General features: G+C 39.1%; 1 protein-coding gene across 1 annotated transcript in view; it reads right to left on the bottom strand.

The window, feature by feature from the left end:
* LOC150090420 (kinesin-like protein KIF11-B) overlaps nt 1-26,365 on the bottom strand; it is a 336,901-nt gene that overhangs the window by 175,323 nt on the left and 135,213 nt on the right. The gene's annotated exons all lie outside the window — the stretch shown is intronic.

Below are 26,365 nucleotides of genomic sequence, written 5' to 3'. Positions count from 1 at the left end.
ATCAGCCAAAAAAAAAAGAAGAAAACACTTCACATTTCACCCATCCATTCACCCTAAACATTTGTCCAGTTCTTTCTTAAAATTTATTAAAACTATCAACTTCCACAACAACAGATGGAAGTTTGGCACAGCAATCAACTACTCGCTGGTTAAAAGCAACATTTCCGCACATCTATTCTACAACTATCTTTCCTCAATTTGATTTTATGCCCACACAGGTTTGTAATCTGAGCAAGAGGAAGAATCCCATCAGAATTGAGCCTGCTCAACTCATTCCAGGTCTTATACACCTCAATCAGATCACCTCACAGGTGCCTAGTCTCCACACTGTAATTTGCAGAACTTAAGGATTTCTTGGCAAGAGGAACCCATCATTTCTCTCACCAATCTTGTAGCCCTTCTCAGTACTCGCTCAAGTAACTCTACATCCTTCCTAAAATGAGGCATCCAGACTTTTACTCAAAGTGTGGCTTGACCATTGACATATACAAAGGGAAATATCACCTTTTCCTACTAGAAAAATTCCTGTATATCACTAACAACACCCCATGACCTGCTCAGCAGACTGTCTGCACTGCTCAGAAAACTTCATATCTTGACTGCACAATTACTCCCAGGTCTTTTTTCATTTTCTACCACCCTAAGTGTAGTACCACACAGTTGGTACTTTTCTGGAGTTACAGATACCCATATGCAATACTCTGCATTTGTCAATGTTAAACTTCAGTAGCCACCTCAGCCCATCTGCCCAAGTTTTCTAGATTCTGTTGCATTAGAATACTGTTAACAACCCTGTCAACCTTATTATCACTGCAAATTTGGATATTAAGCTGATGGGGACTAGACTAATAACATTAGTCTGCAAAAAGCATCGTCCACTGATTACCACTGTCTTCTACTCAACCACCCTTTTATCCACTGCAGCAATTTGCCCTTAATGCCGTACTACTCCAATTTGTACAGTAGTCTTCCATGTGCAACAGTATCAAAAGCTTTTCTGAAATCCAAGTATATGACAATTATTTTTTGCATCCAGTTCCTTTGTAACCACATCATAGTATCCAATCAAATTCGTCAGACAAGACTTTCCCTTAACAACCCCATGCTGCATCTGAATTATTACTGCAATCTTGTCTAGATAATTCTGCCATGCTTCTTTAAATAGCAATTCCATTATTTCCCCTGGAACAGAAGTTAAACTAACACGTCTAATTACTGATGTCACCCTTTGATCCACCTTGGTGAATTGTGAATACATACAGGGCCATACTTATAAATAGGTGCATGAGGAGCTAGCTTCGGGTTTCACAATAGAGGGGGGGCCTCTGTAATCAAAAATTTTTAAAGTGATTTTTTTTAATGCCCTTATCTAAACTAGGACCCACTTGTGCCTACCATGTAAACAGAGATAGGTGAAATTTACTGAAAGTGTGAATGACTCTGAAAGAACAGATTAATTTGCAAAATAAAAAGGAAAATCACTCTCTAATAGGGTGTAACAGGTGAACACAGGCTGACCAAGGCATATTATCCACATTGGGAATATGCCTTAATCTTTTCCACTGGCTATGAACAAAAAGCAATGACCAGGCATGTGATGCAAGAAAGCAAGCGTATGAGTATAAGCTTATGTAGATTCAGCCAAAAAAAAAAAAATTCACACAACCATTCCATCTAACATGTGGACATGTTTTTGTAAAGGGCGGCTCCTAGGACGTCCGTTCAACTCTGCTTCTCATCTCTGTGACTACAAATGGGCCAGATATGTGTGTGACGGAGGTTTGTTTATATTATGTGTGTGTTCTGTTGCTGTGTCTGACCGCTTGGCTACCCAGAAGCATCAATCACCAGGACAGATGATTCTGGTTACTCATCCACACCATAGGAAGGTGGGCCAGTCCCATAGTGCTCGTACTGTCTCAATTCGAGACTCTGACCCACCTGATGTTGCCATAAGGTAAGCCAGATTCCGCTGGGGCCCCAATCCAGAGTAGGAAAAAAAAAATAAATAAATAAAATAAAAAATAATAATAAATAAAATAAATAATAATAATAATGAGGAAAGAAAGAAAGAAAGCGTTCCAGTGTTGTTAAAAAAAAAAACAATAATAATATAATTTATATATATATATATATATTTTTTTTTTTTATGTGAAACCCAAACACGAGAGGTATTAGAACCTACAATACTTAGTACCGTGCTTGGGTTGGAGGTTGAGAAGACGAAAGAAGATATTTGTTGACATTGGACTTGAACTCCTGTAGATTGTAATTTTCAGGAAATACGTATGAAGGAAGGTTGTTCCAGAAAAAACGGCAGTTGAATGAATAAATGAGGAAGATGAAAAGTTGGTTCTGTGGGTTTGAAGTTGGACAGTAAAAGGATGTTGGCTGGTGGTGGCACGTGTTCGGACAGTTTTGAAAGAGAGAGTGGGAATTATAGAAGCCGATTCAGAAGAACAGTGCCCATGGAAGTATCTGTAGAAGAGGCATGCAGCAGAAACAGTACGTCTATGAGAAAGCGAGTGGAGAAACTCTGTTAGAGATGAATCATTAATTAACCTAACTGCCCTCTTCTGAATGGAATCAAGAAGCCTGAGGGAAGTTTTGGGGGCACCACCCCAGATGTGGGAACAATATTCCATGGCAGGGTGGATTTGCAATTTATACAGAGTGAGCAGCTGTTTGGAAGAAAAGTAACGCCGAGAGCGAAACAGTTTTTTAGATACAGAGGAAGCAATATTTTTAATGTGCTTGTGCCAAGAGAGATTAGAAGTCAGGGTAATCCCCAAAAGAGATATATCATTTTGCCTAGAAATCGGAGTGTCCCTAAAGATAAGCATAGGAGCAGAAGAATCCTTTTTGCGAGGTATAAGACAAGACTGAATTTTAGAAGGGTTGAAATCAACTAAGTTGTCTTTGCCCAACTGGAGAATCACCCGAAGGTCGGCATTTAAGGAATTGGTAGCAGATTTTCGAGAAGTTGAAGCTGATTGAGCAGGACAAGGTTTCTCAAAATGGAAAGTGGAATGCAATGTGCTATCATCGGCAAAACTATGGATAGGATTGCCAGTCAATGGAAGAAGGTAATTAATATACTAGAGGAAAAGAGTGGGGGAAAGAACTGAACCTTGGGGGACACCAGCATTAGTGGAGAAGTTAGAAGACAGAGCCATCTACCATCACCCTCAGTGAGCGATCAGAGAGAAAACTAGATAACCAATTACAAAACACAGTTGGCAAACCATAAGATGTAAGCTTGATTAGAAGTCCTTTATGCCAAATATCATCAAAAGCCTTTGAAATGTCAAGAGCAACTGCTTATGTTTCACCAAACTTTTCCATTGAATTTGTCCTTAAATAGGTAACATAAGCCAGAATATCACCAGTGAATCGACACTGATGGAATCCATACTGGCGATTGTTGATCAGACGGAAGGTTTCTAGGTAGTTTGAGTTGGTGGTTAATTGATTTCTCCATTAATTTAGAAAGAGTAGAAGTAATTGCAATGGGACGATAATTGTATGGGAGGGATTTGTCACCCTTTTTAGGAACTGGCTGGATATGAGCAAATTTCCAAGCAGAAAGAAAAACACCTTTTGGAATAAGAAAGTAAAAAAAGCGGCAAAGAATAGGAGTAAGTTCAGGAGCACAGGTTTTGAGAATAAGTGGAGGAAATACCATCAGGACCTGGAGCTTTCTTAGCATCAAGATTCATCAAAATCCTTCTGACAGAAGACCACAGGAGGCATTGAATGGAGCGTGTTGGGAATGGTGGGAGGTCTTTTACCAAGATCATTAATACATGAGCTGGAAGAAAAATGGGATGCTTGCAGGTCAGCTTTTTCCTTGGCTGAAGTGACAACAGAACCGTCTGGTTTGGACAGAGGTGGGAGCAGAGATGGGCAAAAGTTGCGGCCAATAGCTTTGGCAAGAGACCAGAATGCTCTGCTACCATTAGGGCAAGAAGCAAGTTTTCTACTCTTAGCCTGTTCAAATATATATATTTACCCACACACACACACACACACACACACTATTTTGTTATTATTATTAACCATATGGTACAATGAAGCCTGAGGCTTATGCTGCACCGGCCAAAAAAAAAAAAAAAATTCCCTATTACCCTGAGAGACAGAGAGAGAAGTAGAAAGGAATCACCAAGAAAGAGAAGAATGATGATATCCAGCTCAGGACCCTGGGTGTGCCAAGCCCATACTCACCAGATGGGAGCCCCTGGAGGTCTGTGCTGGAGTTCACTTTATCTGAAAAAAACAGTTGCAATGGTGTTTTTAAAGTGTAGTACGATACTGGATTACTGTACCTCATACAACGATCGGATCTTGTAAATGCAGCATTTTTGTTTCATGTATATTCCAAATTCTGTGCGATTCAAAAGTAGCTGCTCAAAAACAATTTTGAACCTTAGTAAAATGTTAACATTCAAAGCGCTAAATATATGCATTAGACTTGGACTTTTATTGATATTCGTAACATGTTAATGACTTAACAACTTCTCTATGGACAAAAGGATGCAGTGGTCCGATTCCATGTATAGAGTTATTCCAGTACTCCTTACCATCGTATTTTTTCATGTTAGGCATTATCACTCCTTTCTGTACACATTATAATCAAAATTCTGCATCCCTAATATCAGTGACACCATGTTCTGCTGTCTACAACCGTGGCATTTGATGACTTCAATACTTGAAACCCATCTAATTTATTTCCTATGATTCTAGCGCATTATAAGCAAGTAAATGCATGCCTGTCTGTGTTCTAATAACCCTTAAGCAGCCCATGTGAACCACCAGTAAGCTTTGTAGCACACCTTGCTTTCCAGGCTGCTGTGTCACAATAGAACTACAAGAATTAATTTAGTCTGTTTGTGGCTGGAGTTAAATTATTAGTGCATATCCCCCCACCCCCACCATATTTGCCATTTCCGACTCACCTAAAACTGCCTCTATAGTGTCAGAAAATATTCTTGCACCCCACCTCACCTTGTACTTTGCGGTAGCACAGTGCATATAAACACAGTCGTCTCTACACTCTGTGGAAAATGCCTGGGTTTAAATCTGGCCAATGGCGTGAGTACTCTTTTATAGCTTTTTTCAAAACGTGGCTGAGTAAGTTGGTTTCGGGTAGGGTTTTGCGTCTCCCCCCCAGGAAACTCGGGGGTTTTGTCCAGCAAAGCAAATCGACCATGGACTACACAATTTACAGACACAATATACTCTCCCCTCATAATCTTAGTTGCTCTGGCACTTAACACACACGAGTGCGCATACTCGAGTCACTTCTATTTAAGTGTGTTCCGTCCCTGTGAAAACAGGCGGCTCTCACTCTCTTTGGAGAACAAGTTAGTGCAAAAGCATCGTTTCAGTTGGTAGTAAATCACAGTAGTAAAATGGCGTTTTTCTTACATCTCATATTTTGAATGCCTTCACGAGTTGCTAGTATTGCACTACCTCAAATAAGCAACACTTCACCAGTAGAGAAGACTAATGCTGCTTATTCTCGGCTGATACCACTACTCAGGCGGCACCGTTTCGAAGCTTGTTGGCCTCTTATCGGTGGGTGGGTAGGTAGGTACCCTGGTGATACAATGAGTGACAACCCAGTTATGAAGTTTAACTCCACAATACAGGAATACCTCGCATAGCACGGTTAATTTGTGCCAAAAAAATACCGCGCTGATCAAGGTATTATTAGTATGTATTTTAATATAATGCATTCTGACAATCTGATTAGCATTAGTAGAGGCATTTGATGCAAGAAAGCAAGCTTATGCAGCATCAGCCAAAAAAAAAAAAAAAAAACCCCCACTTCCACTTAACCCCACTGTTCGTTCAAAATACCTGTCCAGCTGAGCCTTAAACTTATTTAGGCTATCAACCTCCACTACAAAGGATGGAAGTCTGTTCCGCCAACCAACCAACCAACCACCCGCTGGCTAAAGGCAAATTTCCGCACGTCTATCCTACATCTGTCTTTCCTCAATTTGAATTTATGCCCTCTCAGGTGATTATTCTGAGCTAGAGGAAGAATCCCATCAGCATTGAGCATGCTCAAACCATTCAAGGCTTTATACACCTCTATCAGATCACCTCGCTGGTGCCTAGTCTCCAGACACTGTAATTTGCAAAACTTAAGCCTTTCTTCGTAAGAGCACCCCTTTGTTCCATTCACTAATCTTGTTGCCCTTCTCTGTACTCGTTCCAGCAGCTCCACATCCTTCTTGAAATGAGGCCTCCAGACCTGTATACAATACTCTAGGTGTGGCCTGACCATTGCCTTATACAAGGGAATAATCTCCTCCTTATCCCTGCTGGAAAAATTCCTGTATATCATTGACAATACTCCATGAGCTACTCTTGCAGCCCTGCTACACTGCTCAGAGAACTTCATATCTGCCTGCACAAATACCCCCATGTCCCTTTCCTTCTCTACCACTGTCAGTGTAGTACCACAGAGTTGATACGTTGCTCTGGGGTTGCTGTTTCCCCATGTGTAGTACTTTACACTTGTCAATGTTAAACTTCATTTCCCACCTCTCAGCCCATCTGCTCAACCTTTCCAGATCCTGTTGCAGCAGCATAGTGTCAGTAGTGTCTTTGACAACCCTGCCAACCTTTGTATTGTCTGCAAACTTGGACATTAAGCTTGATAAACCATCATCAATATCATTTATAAATACAGAAAACAATAATGGACCCAACACTGAGCCCTGAGGGACTCCACTAATAACATTAGTCCACGATGAGCAGTGTCCATTGATTACCACTCTGTCTTCTCCCCCTCAACCACCCCTTTATCCATAGCAGCAATTTGCCTCCAATGTCACACTGCTCCAATTTGTGTAGCAGTCTTCCATGTGCAACAGTATCAAAAGCCTTTCTAAGATCCAAGTATATAATATCAAAGTTATTCCCTGCATCCAGTTCTTTTGTGACTACATCATAGTATCCAATCAAATTGGTCAGGCAAGACCTGCCCTTAACAAAACCATGCTGCGTCTGAGCTATAACTGAATTCTTGTCTAGATGATCCTGCAGTGCTTCTTTAACCAGTGCCTCCATTAATTTACCTGGAACAGAATTCACACATGAGGAGTTATTCAGCAAGGGATATGCCAGAGGTGTATTCAACTCTAGCAGTAAGCTACAGAATCGTGAAATAACTGGGAGTAAAGTGGAGGAGAAACTGTTGAAGAAACACAAGAAAGGCACCCGGGGTGGATGGGATCTATCCAGTTATATTAAAGGAGGCAGCAAAGGAACTAAGCAAACCCTTAGCCATAATTATGAGAGCTTCCTTGGACTCAGGGGAGGTACCCATAGACTGGAAATGTGAAAATGTGACCCCAATTCACAAAGGAGGATCAAAAGCTGACACAAGTAATTATAGACCTGTGAGCTTAACTTCTGTTCCAGGAAAATTAATGGAAGCACTGGTTAAAGAAGCACTGCAGGATCATTTAGACAAGACTTCAGTTATAGCTCGGACACAGCATGGTTTTGTTAAGGGGAAGTCTTGCCTGACCAATTTGATTGGATACTATGATGCAGTCACAAAAGAACGGGATGCAGGGAATAGCTTTGATATTATATACTTGGATCTTAGAAAGGCTTTTGATACTGTTGCACATGGAAGACTGCTACACAAATTGGAGCAGTGTGACATTGGAGGCAAATTGCTGCTATGGATAAAGGGGTGGTTGAGGGGGAGAAGACAGAGTGGTAATCAATGGACACTGCTCATCGTGGACTAATGTTATTAGTGGAGTCCCTCAGGGCTCAGTGTTGGGTCCATTATTGTTTTGTGTATTTATAAATGATATTGATGATGGTATATCAAACTTAATGTCCAAGTTTGCAGACGATACAAAGGTTGGCAGGGTTGTCGAGGACACTACTGACACTATGCTACTGCAACAGGATCTGGAAAGGTTGAGCAGGTGGGCTGAGAGGTGGCAAATGAAGTGCTACACATGGGAAACAGCAACCCCAGAGCAATGTATCAACTCTGTGGTACTACACTGACAGTGGTAGAGAAGAAAAGGGACATGGGGGTATTTGTGCAGGCAGATATGAAGTTCTCTGAGCAGTGCAGACGGGCTGCAAGAGTAGCTCATGGAGTATTGTCAATGATATACAGGAATTTTTCCAGCAGGGATAAGGAAGTGATTATTCCCTTGTATAAGGCAATGGTCAGGCCACACCTAGAGTACTGTATACAGGTCTGGAGGCCTCATTTCAAGAAGGATGTAGAGCTGCTGGAACGAGTACAGAGAAGGGCAACAAGATTAGTGAATGGAACAAAGGGGTACTCTTACAAAGAAAGGTTTAAGTTTTGCAAATTACAGTGTCTGGAGACTAGGCACCAGCGAGGTGATCTGATAGAGGAGTATAAAGCATTGAATGGTTTGAGCATGCTCAATGCTGATGGGATTCTTCCTCTAGCTCAGAAAAATCACCTGAGAGGGCATAAATTCAAATTGAGGAAAGACAGATGTAGGATAGACGTGCAGAAATTTGCCTTTAGCCAGCAGGTGGTTGGTTGGTGGAACAGACTTCCATCCCTTGTAGTGGAGGTTGATAGCCTAAATAAGTTTAAGGCTCAGCTGGACAGGTATTTTGAACGAACAGAGGGGTGAAGTGGAAGTGGTTTTTTTTTTTTTTTTTTTTTTTTGGCTGATGCTGCATAAGCTTCCTTTCTTGCATCAAATGCCTCTACTAATGCTAATATCAAGTGGACCAATCTGATTCATCCCCTTCCTTCTAAAGTTTACATAAGTAAAGAAATCTTTGCTGTTTTTCTTTGCATCCCTTCCCAAGGATTTCTCGTAATCTGCCTTCGCCTGCCTAACCTCCTTTGTAACTTGGTTGCATATGAACTTGTATCTAGCATAGACTTCTGTGTCACGTGTTAATTTGTAAGTATCCCATGCATTTTTCTTCTCTGCCATATGCCTCATTAGTTCATCTGACATCCATTTTGGCCTAAACCTTGAACAATATTTCTTGGTTGGTATGTAAAGCCTAATAGCTTCCAAGATAAGTTCTTTGAATGCTTCCCATTTTGAATTTGCTGTTGGTAACATCATCAGTTGGTCCCACTGTATAGAATTTAAATACTGTCTCAGTCCATCGTAGTCTCCTGTACAGAAGCAATAACCCTTCCCTTTATGCCTACTGGTAGTTACCTCTTTGAGTAAATCCCAATTCAGCACACTGTGATCACTGCCCCCTAGTGGTTCATTTATCTGCAGATTCTTAATGCATGAAGAATCACTGCTGATAATCAAATCAAGAGTATTACTCCCTCTAGTTGACTCCTGAACATGCTGATGTAGAAAACAATCATCCAATAAATCCACAAAAGCCTTGCTAGTGTGTGAGTGACCAAACCACAAATTCCAATCAATATCTGGGAAATTAAAATCCCCCATTATAAGAATCTCTGATTTACTGGCCCACTATTTCCCTGCACAGTTTCTTATTATACTCATCAGAGTCATTAGGCCTATAGCACACTCCTACTCTTAATTTTGATCTCCCAATGCTTATGTCACACCAAACTGACTCAACACTGCACTGTCCAGCGATGTCGACTGGCTTCACTTCCTTGGTTTTTATGTGTTTCTTAACTAATAGCATAACCCCTCCCCCCTTCCTATCCTGTCTATCCTTTCTGTAGACGTTGTACTCCCCAAATTGCAGTTCAGCATCCCTTATATCTGTGTGACACCACGTCTCTGATATCCCAACAATATTTGCCTTTGATGTTTTGAGCAATACCTCAAATTCATCGAATTTATTTACTAAACTCCCAGCATTGGTGTACACACAAGTATACCTGCACCTGTTTCTATTCTTAGCTACCCTAACACAACCCATGTGTTTACTTGTACCGCAATGGCTCCCAGCAGTCTCTGAAATGTCATGCATCTTGTTTTTCAGGCTTCTGCTCATTCTAATAGAAGCAGTGCAAGAATCTCTTTCACCTCTGCCAGTGGCTACTGTCAATTTATTGGTCTTGGTCTCCCCCCAAGCTAGCAGTTTTCCGACCCACCTAACACTGCCTCGATAGCATCAGCAAATATTCTTGCACTCTTTCTATTTAAGTGTATCCCATCCCTGTAGAAGCAATCTCTCCTGTTAACAAGTACAGTCCAGGCTGAAAAAAATTCTACCCCTTGAGCCTTGCACAATCTTTCCAGGGCCGAATTGATCGACAAGGCTCTCATCATATACTCCCTCCTATCGTGTCTGGGCAGAATTGCAGACACTTTCAAATTCAACCCTAATTCTCGGCTTTTGTTTAACAGTGACCTGTACTTGTTAAGTAATTCTGCCGGTCTCCTACTCTTAATATCATTAGTGCCAACGTGTACAACTATATCACTTTTGTGCCCTTAAAAGATGATATTCGCTCTACATCATCAACCTTTGCCCCTGGCAGACATACCCTGGTCCTGTTCCACCTATCCTTTTTACAAAGCATGTTCCCTGTTTCCCTGACAATAGAGTCACCAACAACTACTAGTTCCTTCGGGACCAGTGCATTCTGACTTGGGGGTTGCCTCTGTGTCACGTGATGCCCAAGTGCAAGCTCTGGCGTTGATGTGGGCAGCCGAGAGCTTGATGGGCCCCTCAATTTAGTTTCTTCGAGGGCATCTACCGTATCCTTCAAGCTCTCATATAGGCCCACAAGAACGCTAAGTTGTTGCCTGATATCGATACACTCCTTGCATCGCGCACACACAAAGACATCCCCCATGGCAGTATCATGTCCCGTACCCGATTGCTCTGCAAACATCAAGCAAACAGTGCATTTTATAAGGCTGTGAGTCAGAGGACAACTGCCCCCCCCTCAGTTCTGCTCTGAGCCACAGCACTTCCATTAGCTTGAGCCTTTTGCTTTGCTGCTGTGGTCTGAGTCATGATTCTATTAATTTATTAATTAATTATGTTATGTTATTAATTATGTTAAATATAATTAATTATATTACGTTTGTAATCTAAGTCGTTATATGTATTTATTTAAAAGTGCAATTTAACTGCTAACTAAGTTCAACTAACGCTATCTAGTACGGTATATAACTATCGTATCACAAAGGCGGGAAAGTTACGAACGGTAAATCTACGGACACTTAAGTATTAATTAACTTTCAAATCTCGCTGTCTCAATTCAGAATAAACTAACGATCCTTACTAGGTCTATAAGCTACTTACAGAAATAATTCTATGTAAAAAATATTCAATCAAGCGGCTAAATATGGCTAAAGAACTTCTCGTTCAGCGGAGTTGCAAACACGTGGATACCCTTACCGATACTTTTATGCAATTACAAGGCCGAGTAAAGAATAAATACACCAAATTAATCAGAAAATCACAAAATAATGTTATACTACTAAATTTAAGTCAAACGTTTTAGAAAAACAATAATTTCAAATCAATAAATAAGAAAAATCCACTTAGCGGCTTTGAACATGACCGTCTCCTAGTAGCCTCGTCAGCAGTGATTCAATTCAGATTATATATATATATATAAAATCTGCAGATAAAGGAACCACTAGGTGGCAGTGATCACAGTGTGCTGAAGCGGGATTTACTCACAGAGGTAACTACCATCAGGGGTAAAGGGAAGGCTTTTTGCTTTCATAATGGCGACTACAATGGTCTGAGACAGTATTCAAATTCTATACAGTGGGACCAACTGATGATGTTACCAACAGCAAATGCAAAATGGGAAGCATTCAAAGAACTTATCTTGGAAGCTACTAGACTTTACATACCAACTAAGAAATATTGTTCAAGGTTTAAGCCTAAATGGATATCAGATGAACTAATGAGACATATGGCAGAGAAGAAAAATGCATGGGATACATATAAATTAATGGGTGACATGGAAGCCTATGATAGATATAAGCTGGTCTGTAACCAAGTCACAAAGGAGATTAGACAAGCAAAGACAGATTATGAGAAATCCTCGGCAAAGGATGCAAAGAAAAACAGAAAAGAGTTCTTTACCTATTTAAACTCTAGAAGGAAAGGGATGAATCAGATTAGTCCACTGGATATTGATGGTTCAACAGTTGAGGATCCTGCTCAGGTGGCTAACAAACTAAACGAGTATTTTGCATCTACATTCACACATGGAGTTATTCAGGAAGGGGAATGCCAGAGGTGAAGTCAACTCTGGCAGTGAGCTAAGTGATTTTATAATAACTGAGAGGAAAGTGGAGGAGAAATTGTTGATAAACATAAAAGGCACCCAGATTGGATGGGATCTATCCAGTTATATTAAAGGAGGCAGCAAAGGAAGTAAGAAAACCCTTAGCCATAATTATGAGAGCTACCTTGGACTCGGGAGGTACCCATGGACTAGAAATGTGCAAATGTGACCCCAATTCACAAAGGAGGATCAAAGGGTGACACAAGTAATTATAGACTTGTGAGTTTAACTTCTGTTCCTGGAAAATTAATGGAGGCACTGGTTAAAGAAGCACTGCAGGATCATCTAGACAAGACTTCAGTTATAGCTCGGACACAGCATGGTTTTGTTAAGGGGATGTCTTGTCTGACCAATTTGATTGGATAATATGACGTGGTCACAAAGCAACTAAATGCAGGGAATAACTTTGATATCATATATTTGGATCTTAGAAAGGCTTTGGAGGCAGAGTGTGGCATTGGAGGCAAATTGCTGCTATGGATAAAGGGATGGTTGAGGGGGAGAAGACAGAGTGGTAATCAATGGACACTGCTCATCACCGACTAATGTTATTAGTGGAGTCCCTCAGGGTTCAGTGTTGGGTCCATTGTTGTTTTCTGTATTTATAAATGATATTGATGATGGTATATCAAGCTTAATGTCTAAGTTTGCAGACGATACAAAGGTTGGCAGGGTTGTTAAGGACACTACTGACGCTATGCTGCTGCAACAGGATCTGGAAAGGTTGAGCAGATGGGCTGAGAGGTGGCAAATGAAGTTTACCATTGACAAATGAAAGTACTACATATGGGAAACAGTAACCCCAATAATATACAGGAATTTAAAGGGGTCAATGATATACAGGAATTTTTCTAGCAGGGATAAGGAACTGTTTATTCCCTTGTATAAGGCAATGGTCAGGCCACACCCTGAGTACTGTATACAGGTCTGGAGGCCTCATTTCAAGAAGGATGTAGAGCTGCTGGAATGAGTACAGAGAAGGGCAACAAGATTAGTGAATGGAACAAAGAGTTGCTCTTAACGAAGAAAGGGCTTAAGTTTGCAAATTACTGTGTCTGGAGACTAGGAACCGGCAAGGTGATCTGATAGAGGTGTATAAAGCGTTGAATGGTTTGAGCATGCTCAATGCTGATGGGATTCTTCCTCTTGCTCCGAATAATCGCCTGAGAGGTCATAAATTCAAATTGAGGAAAGACAGATGTAGGATAGATGTGCGGAAATTTGCCTTTGGCCAGAGGGTAGTTGGTCGATGGAACAGACTTTCATCCCTTGTTGTGGAAGTTGATAGCCTAAATAAATTTAAGGCTCAGCTGGACAGGTATTTCGAACGAATGAAGGGGTGAAATGGGAGTGGGTTTTTTTTTTTTTTTTTGTTGGCTGATGCTGCATAAGCTTGCATCATATGCCTCTACTAATGTTAATGCTAATAATATTAAAAAAATATATTAAAAAAAAAATATATATACACACACACACACACACACACACACACACACACACACACACACACACACACACACACACACACACACACACCAGACTCTCGATTAACCGGGATTGGATTAACAGGGTCACTTGAAGACTCCAAATTAAAAAATAAATAAAATTAATAATCAATCAGAAATCAAAAAAATTCAAGTAATAACTAGAATAGGTATAAATAGATATTTTACAAGTCGTACATAAGCGACAAGCGGCACCTCCCTAGCCAGGAGGAGCTGTGCGTAGCACACTCTTCTTGATTAGACTGGGGTTCGAGCCAGTGACCACCAAATACAGAGGATGCGGAAAGGTCAGGGAATGACCACTGCATATGTGTGGAATGGGGAAAGGATTAGTTGGACAAATTTTTAAGGCTTGTGAAGAAGCTAAATGTTCAAAACCTCCGGTAATTCATTGTATTATTCACCAGCAGGCTCTTTGTGGGAAACACCTCAATCTGTCACGAGTTACTGAACCAGTTGTGTCAGCGGTTAACTTTATTCGCTCTCGTGGACTTCATCATCAGTTTCGTGATTTTTTTTATTAGAGATGAAGCCGAATATCCTGATTTGCCCTACCATACAGCACAGTTCGATGGCTCAGCAATGGAAAAGTTTTATTGAGATTTTTTGAACTCAGAAGCAATACAAATTTTTCTAAATGAGAAAAACTGCCCACAACCACTATTACTAACAATGAATGGCTAAGGAAATTAGCATTTGCTACAGACATTATGAGATATCTTAATGAATTTAACTTAATTACAGGGAAAACAGTGCTCATATGTGAAACGTATTCTATTTTAAAGTAATATCGTCAAAAATTTGCATTGTTTGAAATACAAATCACATTAACCAAGTTTGACCATTTTCCATGCTGTAAAAAATTTCAAATATTAGCGAAATCCCCATTCCCAAAAAAATTCGTGGCAGATATATTTTCTGAACTTAAACTACAGTTACAACAGCGTTTTTCGGATTTTGATGAAAGTGCAAAAGACATTTCCATATTTCAAAATCCATTTGGCTGTACAATTGAGGAGCTTCCATCAGACCTTCACAATTGGCAGTAATTGATCTGCAAAATGATGATATGCTAAAGGTTAGGTTTAAAGAAATGGATCTAACCCAATTCTATAAATATCTTTCAGAAGATAAATACGGTCAATTTAAATCATATGCCCGGGGATTTATATTTTTATTTGGGAGTACTTACCAATGTGAAAAGACATTTTCGAAAATGAAATATGTAAAATCGCAATACAGATCATTACAATTATTAACACTTATAACTATTATAATTATTATCAACACTAACAATTATAAATATTATTAACGGACGACCATTTGCAAACAACTTTAATGATAGGAAGTACTAACTTCGAACTCCAGTATGATGAAATATTTTCTCAGAAAAAAAACAATTACATTCATTGCATTAGTACAAAATTTAACCAGTTCTATATAGTTCATTAATAAATGGAAATATTTTATTCATTTTTTGTAAGTGTCAGCATGTGTATAAATATTATGTAAAATATCACTTCCTAATAAAGATTTTGAACCTGTTTTTTTTTTTTGTTGCTCTACGAGTAGAATTACCCATGTAAATATCTTCGAGATTGCTACCTGGCCCGCCGAGCCTAAAAATTTTACAATCTGGCCCTTTCCAAAAAACGTTTGCCAACCCCTGATGTAGTTAGCAGATTGCTCAATGTCAGCCCTTGATCTACACACAATGAGAGTGAGGTCATCTGCAAAAGCTATAGTTCTACAACAGTCAAAATCTCTTTCAAGCCATTCATTTAGTATCATGTTCCATAGCAACAAGCCCAATACTAATCCCTGCACCCACCTGCACATAACCTGTCTTTTTAGATTATGATGTGACTTCACTATTATGTATCTGTCTGAGAAATAGTTCCTGTATAATAAATATAATTGAAAAGGGAATTCAGTTTCCTTAGGTGGTCAAGGACTCCCTCCCACCAGAGGGAGTCCTTGACCACCTAAGGAAACTGGGGTGACCTTTGACTCCCCCACCAGAGGGAGTCAAAGGCCCCCTCAAAATCCACATATATTTCCAATTCATACTTGGCACTAGAATTCTGTATGTGAGAGACAAAATCCTCACACGATCTGCCTGCAGTTAACCCATACTGTTTATCAGAAATCTTGTTTTTATCTACTAACATTTGTGTTGTTCGTAGGACCATTAAACGCTCTAATATTTTTCCCAGATTAGCCAGAAGTGCTATTGGTCGGTATGACTTTGGATGATGGACCATTTTGTTGAGCTTCCTAACCAGTTTTATTAAGGCTATTTTCCATTCTTTGGGGAATATACTATCACACAAACATTTATCGTATAATGCTAATAAAACCTACAGAAAGAATTCAAAGAATTTTAATATAAAAATATTTTTAATTGGGTCTATTCCAGAACATTCATTAATGTTGATCTTCTGTAGAACTTGTTTCAATTCATCTGTAGTAAAGGGTTCACACTGATTTTCGGTAGTATAATGAATGTTTGTTTCCTGTATTTCAGTACGAAATTGCAACTCATCTGTGGGAAACAACTTTTTTATTATCGCATAAACAGTATCTGTCCATGCTAAGATTTCTTCCGTCGTATTAATAATTGAGCCAAATTGCTCAGTGGTATGCAGTTTTTCCCTTGAAATTTTATATAATAGACCTGAGGGATTAGTGTTACTTTTCATTACAAATTGCTTCCACATGTCACGCTTCCTATTTATAATTTCTTTGGTATATCTATTTTTAATAGTCAAGTATTCAGCACAAAGTTGATCTACCTCATTTTCTGGCCAATGCCTGTGACATTGATATTTCTTCTTGGCAGAATGAACTAACTTTCTTAATACTGTTAACTCGTGGTTCCACCAGGCACAATTCCTTGGGATGACAATCTTTTTATTCGTTGATTTATATGATGCCTTCAAAAGGGAGGTAGATATTTGATCAACCAGACTGGCAGTAGAAATTAAATTTAGTCTAGTCCAGTTAAAGGTTATATAATCTGTCTTTATAGACATTTCAAATGCATTCCAGTCAATATTTCTTATAGAAAATCTAATAAACTGTACCGGCTAAGTCTGATCATAGTTACAAACCACAGTCTCTAATTTCAAAAGTGATAACTCTGTGGTCACTGATCATCCAATCAGTATGAATCATCCAATTTGTTACCTGGTTACGATATCTACAGTTGCTAATAGTAACATCGATGTTTGATTGTCCTGTAGTACAGTCAGTCCTCGTATAGCACGATAGTTGTGTTCCTAGAAACTCTCGTGCAATGCAAAATCGTGCAATATAAACAGGCCCTATGGGAAAAATACGGTTAGGTGCCGACCACTCAAGATTGAACACACATTTTTAACCAAAATATTACCAAACACAAATAAATCATAATAAAATATTGCTACTGCTTTTGCTTCTATCGTAAGCAAACTTGTTCTTTGTTTGATTTTTCTATCCAAACAGATGACAGCTGTTCCATCTCTTCCAATTCTTTGTGTCTTAATCTAATGGATTTTAATTACACTTTGAGTTGTTCTTGCAATGAAAGTTGTTTTTATTTTCTCTGCATTCTTTCTAATTCTTGGTGTTGCCTCAATTAGGCCTGTAGCACATGCAATATCACATAGGCTTTCATTTTGCTCAAGCGTTTCACAATTTCATATATTTTCTCTATCGACTGGCCATAAGCCTTACCAGAGAAACCTCAGTGGGCCGGAGGCTGGTGTGATTTTGACCATAAACACTAGTATGAGGCCACTACAAATTTTCCCGGGTAAGAATTTTTGACCCAGTCCGCCTCTGTTTATTGATATTGCTTTTCTTTTTCTCTCTGAATCTATAATGTCTTCACTTCCTTTTAAGTATTTTACTCATTTTTAGGGAATAAAGCATAATTACAAAATAAGGAGGCAAGCTTGATACACATAAACAAAGCTGCGCACATGTAGCAACTGAATAAACAACACCATAAAGGCAGAGACACACTATTAATGCCTCACATTTTACTAAAGCACATTTCTGGGGGTTATTACCATAAAACAATAAAAACAATTTCCAGTTGCATTCCTGCTAGTGGAATCTGTTATAAACTGGCAGTAAACTCTGTCTAATTGCATTTGCAATTAGACGGAGTTTACTACCAGTTATACCGATAGCCGGAATTGTGTTGGTTTTTACGTTATTATGGTGAAATGTGCTTCCCCTTCACTGATATAAAAAACAAATACATTTTCTGAATCTTCTCTTCATTCCTATCGTGTTGCGTTCAGTTGGGGTGATTCAGCGTTCGACTGCCATTTCTTGTAAACGCAAAGGCGAATCGTGCATAAGCGAATTCTGTTCGTGTTATATACGATACCGTTCCCCTATTTATAAATTGTGTATGATCGAATTCGTGTAGTGTAAACACGTGTTATACAAGGACTGACTGTACTATAATATGTTGTATAAATACTAGGTCTGTTGACTATAAATAAATTATAACTATCTATAAATTCTCCAAGCATTATCCCTCTAGAGTCTGTCGTTGAACCATACCAGTAACTAGATTTTGCATTTACATCTGAAGATAAAATAACTTTGCTACCTCCAAGATATTGCATGGCATGATCCAGATAATTGAGTAACTCATTAGAGTCAGCACAGGGTGAGCAATAGATTGAAATTAAATAAAATGTAATTGAAAAATATGTAACCATGATATATACTGCATTTTAAAATTTAAACTATGTATTGTAACAATATCAATATTTTTGTTCATTACCACTATCTCAGCTTTTGGATCTCCTTCCTCATAGTGTATTACTCGAGAATGTATTGGAAATCCCCCAATCCTTAAAGGTTGACCAAACTGAGCCTTAATAAGGCTCTTGTATAGCAATAATATCTATATTGTTATCTTCTGCAGCTCCTCTTTCATTTAATACTGTACAGGATCTTTGGCCATTTATTTGCATTACCCTTAATTTAACAGTGGATTTCTTTAAATTTGAGTCTCTGTTGTTATTATCATTACAGACATTATCCATTATTGATCCTCAGTCTTGCCATTTGTAATGCACGCTGATATTCTGGACATACTAGATCTTGTACTGAATGCTGAGAATCACGTTTGCAATTTACACAAGATGGTGGCTCGTCCTTGTGTGGGCACTCTGCAGACACACGGGAACAATGTCCACATGATGGAGAGTTGTGTACAGTGATGTGTTGTGTGCCCATAAGCTAAGCACATAAAACACTTGGTTACTATAGTGAAAGGTCTATATTTGGGGGAACTCCATGTTAAGTAAATTCTGTCATTCGTAGTTATTTTCTCATATAAGTTTGGTGTAAAACTCATGACGCAATGCACATTAGTAGACAATTTTGTCTTTGTAGTGAACCTGAAGGTTACCCCTAGTTTAACTTGTTCCAGTGAATATCCCCAATTCCATTAAATTTTTATTGTGCAACTCTTCAATTATCTCTTCTTTCCCAAGATCTTTGGGAATATCATATATCAATAATGCTGGATTATCTTTCCTAGGAACCACAGTAGAGATTCCCGCAGTTAACAAGGAATCAGAAGTAGAAATAGTGACAATATCTGATTTTGATGCTTTCTCTAATGCCACTCCTTTGTTTCTTGCTAACCGAAGAGACTTAATCTTTATTGATTTAAAATCATTTTTTTTTAAAGTTTCAGCAACCACTGATTTTACTTCCGTACTTGTTTTTAATTCACTGTTATCAGTTGCTCTAAGTATCAATATATTATCACTATTAGGTGATCTTGTCACTGAAGATGGTACTCTATTTGCAACTTCTGCATATGAACTTTTAGGGACAGCAGATTGTTTATCAGGATCTACCTGCTCTACAACTTTCACTTGCATTCATTTATTCTCATCAGCTTGCCCATTATCTTCCTTCCTCGGGGGAGTTATAGTAAGAGACTCAATCTTTTCTAATAAATTAGCTCTTATGTTAACTTCTTTGTTTAAAGCTTTTAATTTTTGATTCTCTATTAACAGTGCTGTGGCTACGGTTTCCAAATCTGTCCACTTGTCCATAATAATGTCCCCTACAGTTTTGGTCACTTTTTTGGTTTCACTCTGCATGTTCTTCCTCATTTCTGAAATTATTTCATAAACTGCAGAAAATTGCTGCTCATCCTTATTTTCGCTATTCTTTGTCTCATCGTTTGCATCAGTACTAGTACTGATGCGAACTATGAGATGAACTATGCGAAGTAAGAATTATCACTTACTTCAACATTAGTAGCTGTTCCCACATCAACCTCTTTATTTGCAATAGATTCCAAATTCTGTTGACTGGGTGACTTAATTTGCTCATTACTTGCTAATATTCCATGTTGAGAATCATCTGAATGATTTAGGGAGACTAGGCACCTGCGTGGTGATCTGATTGAGGTATATAAGGCCTTGAATGGGTTGAGCACGCTGAATTCTGATGGGATCCTTCCACTTGTTCAGATTACTAACCTAAGGGGGCATAAATTCAAATTAAGAAAGGACAGATGTAGAATAGATGTGCGGAAATTTTCCTTTAGCCAGCGGGTGGTTAATTGCTGGAACAAACTTCCATCTGTCGTTGTGGAAGTTGATAGGTTGAATAAATTTAAGGAGGAACTGGACAGGCATTTGGAGGGAATGGTGTGATTTTTTTTTTTTTTTTTTTTTTGGCTGATGCTGCATAAGCTCATACATTTGCTTTCTTGCATCACATGCCACTACTACTACATGTCCCTCGCATCTCTTCTCTTTCTACTTTCTTTTTAACATTGATACTGTTTGACTCCAGATTAGTATTCATTTTGATGTGTTATCTGTCAACGCAGGAATCTACATGCAGCATAAATTTTTATCGATTAATTCAGTCTAGTTAGTATTAGCAGTGTAGTATAAAGCAGTAGAGTTGGTCCTGTTGTCCTTGATTTTGCTTCAGATAGTTAAATCACCCTTGGGGATTTCCCCGACCTGGAGCTGTGACTCACGGATGACGTTTGCACAAAAGAATGCTCTTGGAATTGCCAACCCTACACTTGACCAGCTACTATTACTGTATTTTAGTTTGAGTACGTGGATGATAAATTAAAACTGTAAGATATTAAATACCTGTTCATTTCTTGTGAGTAGAAAGCAGCTTATCAGTTCACCCATCTTCTTCGCTATCCATTAATACGCAACATCGCTAATAAAAACTTTTAATAGGCCACATATAATAACTTTTTAGCGGAGCACAATTCAAACATGCAGCACTGCCAGAAGCTACTGATGAACCCTCCAAGAATAGACACCCGGACACGATCTAACAGTGTGTCCAGTTCCTCCTTGAATTTATTTAAGCGATCAACTTCCACAATGACATATGGAAGTTTGTTCCAGCAATTAACACACCAACTGGCTAAAGGGAAATTTCAGCACATCTATTCTACAACTGGTTTTCCTCAATTTGAATTTATGCCCCCTTAGGTTCGTAATCTGAGCAAGTGGAAGAATCCCATCAGAATTCAGCGAGCTCAACCCGTTCAAAGCATTATACACTTCAGTCAGATCACCTTGAAGATGCCTAGTCTCCAGCCGCTGCAATTTGCAGAGGCTTAAGCCTCTCTTGGTAAGAGGACCCCTTCGTTCCCCTCACCAATCTTGTTGCCTTTCTCTGTACAGGCTCAAGAAAATCTACATCCTTCCTAAAATAAAGCCTCCAGACTTGTATGCAGGACTCAAGGAATGGCTTAACCATTGCCTTATACAAAGGGATAATCACCTCCTTTTCCCTGCTAGCAGAATTTCTATATACCATTGACAAAACCTCATGACCTGCTCTTGCAGCCTGTCTGCATTGCTCAGGAAACTTCATATCTCTGTCTGAACAGTTACTCACAGGTCTTTTTCATTTTCTACCAACCTAAGTGTAGTTCCACACAGTTGGTACATTTTTCTGGGGTTACTTCTACCCATATGCAGTACTTTGCAGTTGTCAATGTTAAACTTCAGTTGCCACTTCTCAGCCCATCTGCCCAAATTTTCTAGATCCTGTTCCAGTAGCATACTGCCATTACGGTCTTTAACAACCCTCCAAACCTTTGTATCATCTGCAAACTTCGACACTAAGCTTGATATACCTTCATCAACATCACTGACAAATATGCAAAACAGTGGGCCCACCACCAAACCCTATAGACTCCACTAATATCATTAGTCCACAAAGAGCAGCTTCCATTGATTACCACCTTCTGTCTTCACCCACTCTTATCCATTGTAACAACATATTTTAGTATTTAGTATTAGTAACGGCCGCATGGTGCAAGAAAGCCTATGGCTTATGCTGCACCAGCCAAAAAAAAAAAAAAAAAAAAAAAAAAAAAAAATCCGAACAAAACAATGATAAAAACAAAAAAAAAAAAAATAATAATAATAAATAAATAACTAAATAATAATAATTAATAAATAAAAAAAAATAAAATAAAAAGGAAATTAAACCTATCATCCTATGTGCTTCCCTTACCCGAAAGTACTATCCAGATGACCTTTGAATTTCCCCAAACTGTCGGCCTCTACCACCCATGAAGGCAACTTATTCCAGTAATTTATAACTCGCTGGCTAAAATAGAACTTCCTGCAATCCAATCTAAACATTTCCCCCCGTAACTTGAATTTATGTCCCCTAGTTCTAGCATCATTTATAATCTTGAAAATTTTGTCCTCATTCATTTTACTGATGCCTCTCAGAGCCTTAAACACCTCAATCAAATCTCCTCTAAGGTGTCTAGTTTCCAAACTCTGCAACCCACATATTCGAAGTCTTTCTTCATAAGGACGCCCTTTTGCCGATCTCACCAGGCGAGTTACCCTTCTTTGCACCCTTTCAGGAAGCTCGATGTCTTTCTTCAGGTGCGGTCTCCATACTTGAACACAGTATTCCAAGTGTGGTCTAACATAAGCCTTATATAATGGGATTATCACGTCCCTATCTCTACTTGCAAAAGTTCGATAGATCATCGATAGGACACCATGGGCCTTCCTTGCAACCTGTTTACAATGCTCAGAGAATTTCATGTCTGACCGTATCGTAACACCCAAGTCCCTTTCCTCCAGTACTGGCTTTAGTTGAACTCCACCAAGTGAATAAGTTTTTTTGGGATTACTGTTTCCCAGGTGTAATACCTTACACTTTGTTGGATTAAAGCACAGCTGCCATTTTTCTGACCATTCCTGAAGTCTATCTAGGTCTCTCTGAAGAAGCTCAGCTTGACAGTGATCATTAACTACTCTCCCAATTTTAACATCATCTGCAAATTTAGACATCACGCCCTCTATCCCTTCATCAATGTCGTTTATGAAAATTAAAAACAACAGTGGTCCTAATACTGATCCTTGGGGAACCCCACTTCTTACATCAACCCAATCTGAGGAATAGCCATTTATCACAACCCTCTGCCTCCTGCCCTGAAGCCATCCTTCTATCCATCTAAGGATTTTCCCAGTTATTCCAACCTGTTCCAGCTTATAAAGCAACCGCTCATGTGGGACTGAGTCAAAAGCTTTGCTGAAATCTAAATAAACAATGTCGAAATTATTCCCTAAATCCAGCTCGTGAGTGACCCTTTCGAAATAGCGAACCAGAATTGTTAAACATGATTTTCCCTTTACGAAACCATGCTGAGTATCCTTGAGAATTTCAATTCGATCCAAATGATCCTGAATTCCACCCTTGATCATTGCCTCCATGATTTTCCCTACTACTGAAGTCAGACTGACAGGTCGATAATTTCCAACTTCACTTTTAGAGCCACCCTTATGTATGGGAGATACATTTGCACTTTTCCAATCCAAGGGAATCTCCCCAGAGTCTAATGATGCTCGCATAATTAGCCTCAATGGTTCAATGCACTCGCTTGCTGCCTCTCTTAAGGTTGGTTGGTTGTTGTTGGGTTTTTTTGGCGCAAAAGCAACTTTGGCCATATTGCGCCTATCTATTAATGTTTAGTGACAAGGACGTTTCTATTTCTTAAATATGATTTATATCTGATCAAAATATCCTATTAATTTTAAATATGTAAATATATTTTCAATGTTGGAGTTATCGCCTAGGATTTGTGATAAGGTCAGAGAATCTTGGAAATTTATAGGGAGATGGAAGGCTGATTGTCGCGCCATATGGTATTGTGGACATTCTATAAGGAAATGTTTTACAGTGAGTTGACAGGAACAGTGAAGGCATTCTGGAGGATTTGCTTTGATGAGTAAATAATTGTGCGTAAGATGTGTATGTCCAATGCGTAATCTGGATATAATGACTTCTTCATGCCGATTCTTGCGAAGACTCGATTTCCATGGTTGTAGCTCATGTTTTATTTGAAACAGTTTATTGTTTAATTCATTTTGCCACATTTGTGACCACTGATTGTGGAGAGACTGTTTTATGATTGGTCTGTAATCGGTATATGGAACTTGGCAAAACCTGCGGTTTGTGTTTGTAGGATTCTTTGCTGCTTGATCAGCTCTTTCATTACCTTCAATGCCTGTATGTCCTGGGATCCAACAGAATTTTACTTGCCTCATTTTGCTTTTAAGTTTCACAAGGTGAGCTTGTATCTGATAGAGAATGGGATGTGATGGAGTCTGTCGCCTCTCTTAAGATTATAGGGTATATTCCATCAACTCCAGGAGCCTTACTGGTCTGTAGGCTCGAAAGTTTTTTCATTAAATAATCTTGCGAAATTTCAATATCATTAATTACATATTTTTTAACTTCGCTCCCACAATTTCCCTTTGCCACAAAAGGCTTTTCATTTGTAAATATCGATGCAAAATAACTGTTGAGTTCATCTGCAACGGCAGCTGGTGTATTTATTACTATCCCCTTTCCCTTACATAAAGGTCCGATCTGGTTTGTCCTGCTCTTCTTGGCATTTATATATGTGAAGAATTCTTTATCCCCCCTCTTTGCTCTGTTTGCTAGTGATTTCTCATAAACTGCCTTTGCCTGTCGAACCTTTTCTGTGGCTCTATTACACATCACCTTGTAGCTGTTATAGGCTTCAGTACTTTTTATTGTTCTGTAACCTTTCCATGCCACCTTTTTCTGCTCAAGTAATGCGGCAACTTCACTAGTCATCCAACTTGGAACCCTCCTCGTGGAGTATTTTTTTAATGGTATATACGCATTCAAGGCATCTGTGATTAATGTTTTAAAAGCGTACCACAGTTCAATTGTATTCATTCTCTGCGCGATATCTACCCAGTTAATAGAGGCCATGTAGTATCTTAAGGCATCGTAATTTCCTTTTCTGAAATTAAAACCCATTCCTTTGCCTTTTACTTCTGCTACCTCTCTCGTCATCATCCACCGTAGAACTCCGTGATCACTTCCTGCTACTGGTTCCTCTACTGTCAGCCCTGTTATGTCATCTGATTCATGTGTGATGATGAGGTCTAGGATATTCTTTTCTCTAGTATTTTCCCTGACATGTTGATACAAATAACAGTCATCTAGTTGATTTAAAAATTTTGTTCCCCATGTCGAGTTTCCTTCCCATTTACTCCAATCAATTAGAGTCAGATTGAAATCACCCATAATAAGGCATTGACGCCTACTTGCCCATTCCATTTGCATGTAGAGGCTTTTGTCATAATCTTCACAATCACCTGGTCTGTAGATTACTCCTACTCGCATTATACCTTTGTTTCCAACTATCTCACACCATACAGACTCTATACTAGCATGTGAGACGTCTGAATCCGGGAAAGCTATCGTCGCACTCAGGCTGCTTCTGATAAAAAGCATTACCCCACCACCCCTTCTATCTAACCTATCCTTCCTAAATACATTATACAAGCCGTACTGAAACTCATCATCCCCAATTTCCGGGTGGCACCACGTCTCTGTAAGCCCTATTATGTCAGCGTTACTTGTTTTAACCAGCAGTTCGAATTCGCTCATTTTATTGACGACACTTCTAACGTTACTCTATAAACAATTAAGATTTACCGTTCTTGTATATTTAACAACCCTAACACAACCCTTGAAGTTTTTTAGGCTCTCTTCCCTGGCATTAGCTACCCGCCCACGTGAAACGTTTGTGCCCCCAGAACATCTAGATAATACGTCCAGTTGGGGTAACAGATAAGAACTCTTGAGGTATGTGGAAGAGTTACTTTGACCAATATTATCAGATAAACGCGTGTCAGTATTACCCACTTCCCCCCTAACTAGCAGTTTCCCTGAACCTTTAAGGTATCCTCAATAATACTGGCAAAAACTTTTGCACCACCTTTGTTTAAGTGTATCCCGTCTCTACAAAACAAATTCCCTCTACCTACAAGTGTGGGCCATGCTGATAGAAATTTACCCCCTAAAGCCTTGCAGATTCCTTCAAGTCTTGAGTTAATCCACAAGGCTCTTAACATATAATCCCTCCTATCGTGTCTGGGCAGAATTGCAGACACAGACATTATGGCCTAGCTCGCGACATTTCCTCAGCATGGTCCTGTATTTTTCCAACAAATCGTCAGATCGTGTACGTTTAATATCGTTTGTCCCCACATGAATAATAATATTTTCTTTACCCCCTTTAAAATCTGAC

The sequence above is a fragment of the Mastigoproctus giganteus genome, chromosome 2, assembly GCF_048544385.1.
Source record: "Mastigoproctus giganteus isolate SK-2022 chromosome 2, ASM4854438v1, whole genome shotgun sequence".
Classification (NCBI taxonomy): Eukaryota; Metazoa; Arthropoda; class Arachnida; order Uropygi; family Thelyphonidae; genus Mastigoproctus; species Mastigoproctus giganteus.
The sequence above is the reverse complement of the archived record's forward strand: the minus strand, read 5'-3'. Positions and strand labels throughout refer to the sequence as shown.